This window comes from Trichechus manatus, unplaced genomic scaffold (genome assembly GCF_000243295.1).
Source record: "Trichechus manatus latirostris isolate Lorelei unplaced genomic scaffold, TriManLat1.0 scaffold00092, whole genome shotgun sequence".
Lineage (NCBI taxonomy): Eukaryota > Metazoa > Chordata > Mammalia > Sirenia > Trichechidae > Trichechus > Trichechus manatus.
The window spans coordinates 6186520-6193919 of record NW_004444028.1 but is presented as its reverse complement, the minus strand read 5'-3'; positions in this window follow the sequence as shown (position 1 = coordinate 6193919).

Sequence of the window (7400 nt, the reverse complement as noted above, 5' to 3'; positions counted from 1 at the left end):
ACAAAAAAAACCCATTGCCGTCAATTCTCAATCACAGTGACCCTATCAGACAGAGTAGATCTGCCTCATAGGGTTTTCAAGGATCGGCTGGTCGATTTGAACTGCCGGCCTTTTGGTTAGCAGCTGCGCTCTTAACCACTGCGCCACCAGGGCTCCTAGAAAGCTAAAAAAGAAAAGTGTGGTAGAGTGGGTGATCCCAGCTTCCAGGCAAAGAGCATAAGTAGGATTCCTCAAGGCGTGTGGGTTGACTGCTTCCTGGGCTATGCATAAACAATCAATAGTTAACATTCGTTTTAATTTAATATAAATTCAATAAAGTTGAGGACGTCACAGCTTACCAAAAGATTGTACTTGCATTTCCTAGTTAATCTTCCCAACAGCCCCATGAGGTATGTATGACCAAATCAAACCCATTGCTTTCGAGTCGATTCTGACTCATAGCAACCCCACAGGACAGAGTAGAACTGCCCCATAGGGTTTCCAAGGAGTGGCTGATGGGTTCGAACGGCTGACCTTTTGGTTAGCAGCAGATCTCTTAACCGCTGGGCTCCCAGGGCTCCCAGGAGAGCATAATTATCCCCATTTTACAGCTGAGGACACTGAAGCTCGGAGAGGCTAAGTGATTTGCTTCAATTCACCGTCTGGTAACTGGCTCTGGGGTAAATACGATTACTACAGTTCCCCAGCTTCTCCCAACTGAACCACACCGTCCATGAGGAGGTGTGCACCGCAGGCAAGGGTTTGGGGGTGGGGGTCAACTGCCTCCGCCCCCAAAGGGTTGGTAAATTGGGAGTTTGGACAACTAAGCAGTTCTCTTCCACCCCAGAATGCACAGAGCTGCACAGTGATGCCTGGTGGCCTGGCACGGGGCAAATGCGAAGTGTAAAGTCCTGGGTTTGGTGGCTATGTTACATTCTCATCACAAACCCGGAAGGGATGAGCCAGAGAGAGGGACATTTTATTTCCTCTTTACCACTACTGGACACAGGGATCGGCTAGACCAGAGCTCAATGAGTACAGGGTATACAGACATCTTACAAGGGTGGGGGGCTGCCTCTGGGAAGGGGCCCAGAGCTGGGAAAGGGCTCAGGTGATGAGAACCACAGGTGTGATAAGGTGGGCATGAGTGTGTACTCACGGTAAGCCCACACACAACGAACGAAACTGCCCCGTCCTGCACTGTCCTCATGATCAGCTGCGGATCGGACTGCTGTGATCCATAGTTGTTTTGTTTTTTTAATTGTGTTTTAGGTGAAAAGTTTAGTTAGTTAGCAAATTAGTTTCCTATTCGATAGTTTGCACATATAGTGTTTCATGACCTTGGTTTCATTCCCCACAATGTGTCAGCACTCTCCCCATTTCTGCTCTGGTTTCCCCATTTTCTTTATCTACCCCTTCCTGTCTTCTCATCTTATAATTGATTGTTCTAAGAAGTGCATTCCCCTCGGGTGTTATTGTTTATCTCGAGGGCTTATCTACTGTTTGGCTGGGAGGTGGTCTCCGGGAATGGCTTCCTTTCCAGCTAAGAAGGCATCTTAGGGCCATAGTCTCGGGAGTTCCTCCAGTCTCTGTCAGACCAGCAAGCTGGGTTTTTTCTTTTTTTGGGGGGAATTTGATTTTTTGTTCTACAGTCTTCTCCTGCTCTGTCTGGGACCCTCTGTTGTGATCCCAGTCAGAGCAGTTGGTAGTGGTAGCCGGGCACCACCTAGTTCTTCTGGTCTCAGGGTCATCTAGTCTGTGGTTCATGTGGGCCATTAGTCCTTTGAACTAATTTCTGCCTTGAGTCTTTGGTTTCCTTCACTCCTCCTCACTCGAAACAGGAAGAGGCCAATAGCTGTACCTTAGATGGCCACTCGCAAGCTTTTAAGACTCCAGACGCTACTCATCGAAGAAGAATGCAGAACGTTGTCTTTATGAACTATGTTGGGCCAATTGATATAGATGTCTCCGGAATCTATGGTCCTGTGTCTTCCAGCCTAGGAACTTCATCCCAGGAGGTGTTTGGTTACGTCTAGGAGGTTTCCCTGACTTGACCCCTTTAGTGCTCTATATGAGCTGCACCTACAATCATGTATGTAGATATACCTACCACCAAATCTATATTTGCCGGTGGATCCATAGAGTTCTCACTGGCTGATTTTCAGAAGTAGATCACCAGGACTTTCTTCCTAGTCCATCTTAGTCTAGAAACTCCACTGAAACCTGTTCAGCATCTAGCAACATGCAAGCCTCCACTGATCCATGGCCGTGAGGTGCACTGCCCAGGAATCAAACCCAGGTCTCTCTCGTGGAAGGTGAGAAGTCTACCACTGGAGCACCACTACAAATGCAGATCCCACGATGGGCTGTGGCCCAAGGGCAGGACTCAAGGCAGAGCATGTCCTGGTAAGAGGTGGAGGATTTCAACTGGATGAACCTTCACTGTTCACTGACAGCCCACCCTGTGCCCAACACAGGGATGAGCACTAAAAACCAAAAAACCAAACTTGTTGCTGTTGAGTCGATTCCAATTCAGAGTGACCCTATAGGACAAGGTACAACTGCCTCCTGGGATTTCCAAGGAGCCACTGGTGGGTTTGAACTGCCGACCTTTTGGTTAGCAGCCATAGCTCTTAACCACTACACCACCAGGGAGCTCATATTTAATCCTATTTAATCCTCATCACACTCCTATAAGGCGATGAAACTCAGAGGGGTTAAGTAACTGGCCAAGGTCACAAAGCTAGGAAGTAAAAGTGCTGAGATTCAAGCCCAGGCCTTCTAATTCCAATGTGGCTTAGTACAAGAGCATGGTCTGACTTTGCTAATTTCTGGATGCAATACAGAACCTTCCATGAAAGAGTCAAATATTTGGGAAGTCAAACATCCAAGAGAGGGAGGGAGTACCGGGTATTTTTATGTAAGCAGATGCTCCGACCATGGAGTCTGATTTCCCAGCCAGCTCTGCCCTATCCCAGGACACACACTCCGCCGAGCATTTGGTTTTGTCTGTGTTCTACGGAGCTGCGTTTTCAAGGATTCCACCGCTCCCCCTGCATACAAATGTCTGTCCTTCCTTTTCCTGTGAAGCAGATTTAAAGAATGAGCTAAGAACCGTGGCCGCAATTAATTTCACTGCCTACAATTATTTGCATCCCTCCTTTTTTTTTTGTTTTTTTAACTTGAGTCGTTTTAAAAAGCCCTTATGATTCCTTTAATCTCCCTTTGGTAGAATGATTCAATTCTTTTCTCTCTTAACCTCCTCTCTCCTGAACCTTCCAACCTCCCCCCCTCAAAGCTTTAAATAATACAGCAAGTTCTTGTTTCATTTCCTTTTCTCTGTTTCCAGATGGATTTTTCTCCCCAGAACATCCCTGGGAATCATTTCTGTCAGATGCTTCACTGAATGTCCCTTGGTCTTCTCGCTCATCCACCCCCACCCCTGCACCCACCGGAATGGCAATTTGCTATTTTAATTATAGTTTCTCTTGCCACACTTGAGGGTTTCTTTCTTTCCAGGCCCTTTACCTCACTGAGATTTTAATCCTTTCTTCCAGTGCAGAGAATTCATTAAGATTTCTAGATCCTCCAAATTTGCTTCCTTGGTGTGGAATAATTCTTCTTAGTCTATATGTGATGTGGGTTGTTCAGATGATGAATTAAGCTGCTGAGCAGCGGGGCAGGCTGCCTTGGGTGAACTGGGAGCTCCAGACAAGTGCAGATGGAGTCAACGCTACGAGGTCTGGTGTCCCCGGGCCTGTGAGGTTGCTGCAGTTCAGGGGTGGCCTTCTCTAAGACCTGACCCCGACCCCAGGGCAGCCAGCCTTCTGCCTCTTCCTCCCCAGACAGCCGGTGAGAGTTCCAGGACTACGTGTCTTGCGTTTCATGGGCTGTGCCTGGCCTGGCCTTGACCACAGACCAGTTGGGTCACCAGCAGGTGCTTCCCAGGTGCCTGCTGGGCCTGTGGGCCGAGGCCGCAGCTGGAAATGAGTATGGGCAGGCAGTGAAGGGGGAAGTAACCTGTGTGACTAGCAAGTTGATGAGGCCTCCATGCCAGGAGAGGACCAGAAAGCAGTTCTCCGATGCATTCCAAGCATAGAGGCCGAGCAACTCACCACAAGGAGGAGCTGCTCCAAAGCTGACACCCATCCTGTTTGGGCTCACAAACCTGTCCTCTGGGCAGATATGTAGGTCAGTACCTGTGAAGGCATTGATGGTACATGTGAGCGCGGAAACTGAAACTTTGAGCCTGGCTTAAACAGAAACATGGGGTGGTCCAGAGCCGCCTAGAGTCCCTGGGAAGGGTGAGCCACTTAGAGCTGTGTGACCTGGAGCGGGTGGCATCACCCTCTGAACCTCAAGGGCTGTATGAGACAACGGACGTGGAAGGCCACTCCATGCCGGGGAGGAAATGTGAGAGACGTCACTCAGTCATTCGTTCATTCATTTCCTGCAGGAATTTGAGGCAAGGGACCCAGCAGGAGACCAAGAAAAAACAATTTCAAGGTCATAAAGTGTAAGTGAAGATGCGGTCTGAGGTTGTCTCAAGTCGGAGTAAAGGAAGTAAACACAAGGGTGCTCCTGTGAAACCCAATGACCCACCCCCCAAGGTGAGGAGGGGGGATGCGGAGGAGGCCCCAGGGTCATTTGGGGAAGTGGGAGGAGCAGGGGCCTGCACTTCTCATCAGTTGTCCTCTAGTCCCAGGGGCTGCTGCCCTGGGAAGGAGCAGGCTCAGACCTTCCAAGACAGCTGAAATATCAAATAGGATGACAGGAAACGAGGCAAAGAAATGGTTCTCAATTTGGATTCATATAATTCTGACACCCACTAGGTGCTCGTTGTATATTTGTTGTTGTTAGGTACCGTCGAGTCAATTTCGTCTCATAGTGACCCCATGTGACAGAGTAGGACTGCTTCATAGTGTTTCCTAGTCTGTACAGTAGACCCCCTTGCCCCCCATCTATAGTCTGCTTTCCACAGTTTCAGTCACCCGCGGTCAACCCAATTCAGAATGTTAAATGAGTACGTAGCGTGATGAAATCTCACGCCGTCCCCGCCTCCATTCACATCACTTTTATGACGGTGTATGGTTATAATTGTTCTATTTTATTGTGAGTTACCGTTGTTAACCTCTTGCTGTGTCTAATTTATAAATTAAACTTCATCACTGGTATGTACGTATAGGACAAACCATAGAATTAGATAAGGTTCGGTGCTATCCGCGGTTTGAGCTTCCGTGGGGGTCTTGGAACCGATCTCCCGCAGATAAGGGGGACTACTGTAATCTTTATGGAAGCAGATCACCAGGTCTTTCTCCTACCGGGCTGCTGGGTGGGTTTGAACCTTACAGTTGGCAGCCAAGCACTTAACCGTTGCGCCAATGGGGCTCCTGCTTCGTATACAATGGGTTGGTTTGTGTGTCTCTGACACTGAACTCTGATTTCTATGGAGCAGCGCTGTTTCGTTTCATCTTTTTAACCCTCCCCAGCAGAGTTCAACACACAGTAGGTCCTCAGTAAATGCTAGCTCCCTTTCTTTCATAGTACAATGGCAGTGGCCTTGCCAAGGAGTGGCTTGGGGAGACATGTTTTGTTCCCCCCATCTCCATTATCACCCCCCAAAAACCACCCTCAGTGAAAACAGTATGTTTTGACATGGACAACTGGTGTCTTCGTCCTCTTCATAAACTAGGAACACAAGCGCCTTTAGCAAGGCTGCTGCTCTTACGGATCTGTAAAGAATCGCTGAATGTCTTGCACAGCCGAGAGACAAGTCTCCCAGTCCCTGCTTCCAAACAGACTGCAGTTGCTAAGTTCCTCACAGGCAGAAATCCTGGAGCCCCGCTCACTCGTGGGGCAGGTGGCCTACAGTTGCTGGAAGACGGGCAAGCTCTGAGTGGTCTGGAATCGTTGGGGACAGCTTCGTGGAGGAGCTGAGATTTTAGCTGGATGCCAGGGAGGCAGGGGGCATACTTCCTTTGAGGAGGAGGGTGAGGTCAAAGTCAAGGCAGGCTGTGCGGAGGGAGGCAGGGGTGGGTGTGTCGGGAGGGAGGGTGTCTGGAAGGGAGGCTGTGAGAGCTGGGGGAAGGAGGCGGGCCTATGTCCTTGAGCAGGACCCACCTCCAGGGGCATCCAAGTCAAGGAAGATTGGGTGAAATCAGATTTTAGGAACATTTGTTGTATGCACCAGGAGCCGCCGAGTTGACTGACTTATGGCGACCCCATGTGTGTCCGAGCAGAGCTGTGCTGCACAGGGTCATCAATGACTGGTTTTTCAAAGTAGGTCTCCAGGCCTTTCTTCCCAGGTGCCTCTGGGTGGACTCGAACCTCCAACCTTTAGGTTAGCAGCTGAGTGTGTTAACCATTTGCACCACCCAGGGACTCTGGAGAGCAGGGGCTGATCAGTTAGAAGGCTTTGGCCATGAGCCCAGTATGAGAGCAAAGGCCTGAACTAGCGTGCATGGTGTAGAAATAAAAGGATAATTGATAGGGGAAATAGAAAGGATGTGGCAATAGGAAGGAACAGCCCAGGAGCGGGAGGGTTCAAAAGTTATAAGGTGAAAAGTGCCCCAGAAGCCGGATGTTTTTGTTGTTCTGTGCCATTGAGTCGATTCTGACTCATAGCGACCTTATCTGACAGAGTAGAACTGCCACATAGAGTTTCCTAGGCTGAAATCTTTAAAGGCGCAGATTGCCAGGTCTTTTCTCCTGTGGAGCCACTGGTGGGTTCAAACCACCGACCTTTCATTAGCAGCTGAGTACTTAACCACGGCACCACCAGGGCTCCTTAGAAGCAGGGCGCCAATTGCCATGGAGCTGATTCCAACTCGTGGAGACCCCATGCGTTTCAGAGTAGAACTGCTCCATAGAGTTTTCATGGCTGGAACCTATGGGAAGCAGAATGCCAGGCCTTTCTTCCAAGGTACCTCTCAGTGGGTTTTTGGTTAGTAGCTGAGCACTTGACTGTTTGTGCCACCGAGGGTAGGGTCAAAAGCAGGGTCAATGTGTATTTTATGTTCCCAGATGAGTTTCCAGAAGGGGGCTAGTTAGGAAGTACTGCTGGCCACAAAAACCGAACCCATCGCCACCGAGTTGATTCTGACTCACAGAAACCCTAGAGGACAGAGTAGAACTGCCTCACAGGGTTTCCAAGGAGCGGCTGGTGGATTCAAACTGCTGACCTTTTGGTGAGCAGCCAAACATTTAACCACTGCGCCACCACTGCTGTCCAGCCCTTGCTAATGTGCACACAAGAGCAGTCGAGAGGTTTTCCACAAACCTCCCCTAGGAAATGGCAGAGAGAGGCAGGTAGGGGTTCACGTGGTCTGCGAATAAACTGCAGATTAATCCTCAACAGCACTTAGTGCAGGGTAAAATGGGATAAATTATTCACATCGTACAGGGTAACGAGCAGGCTGAAT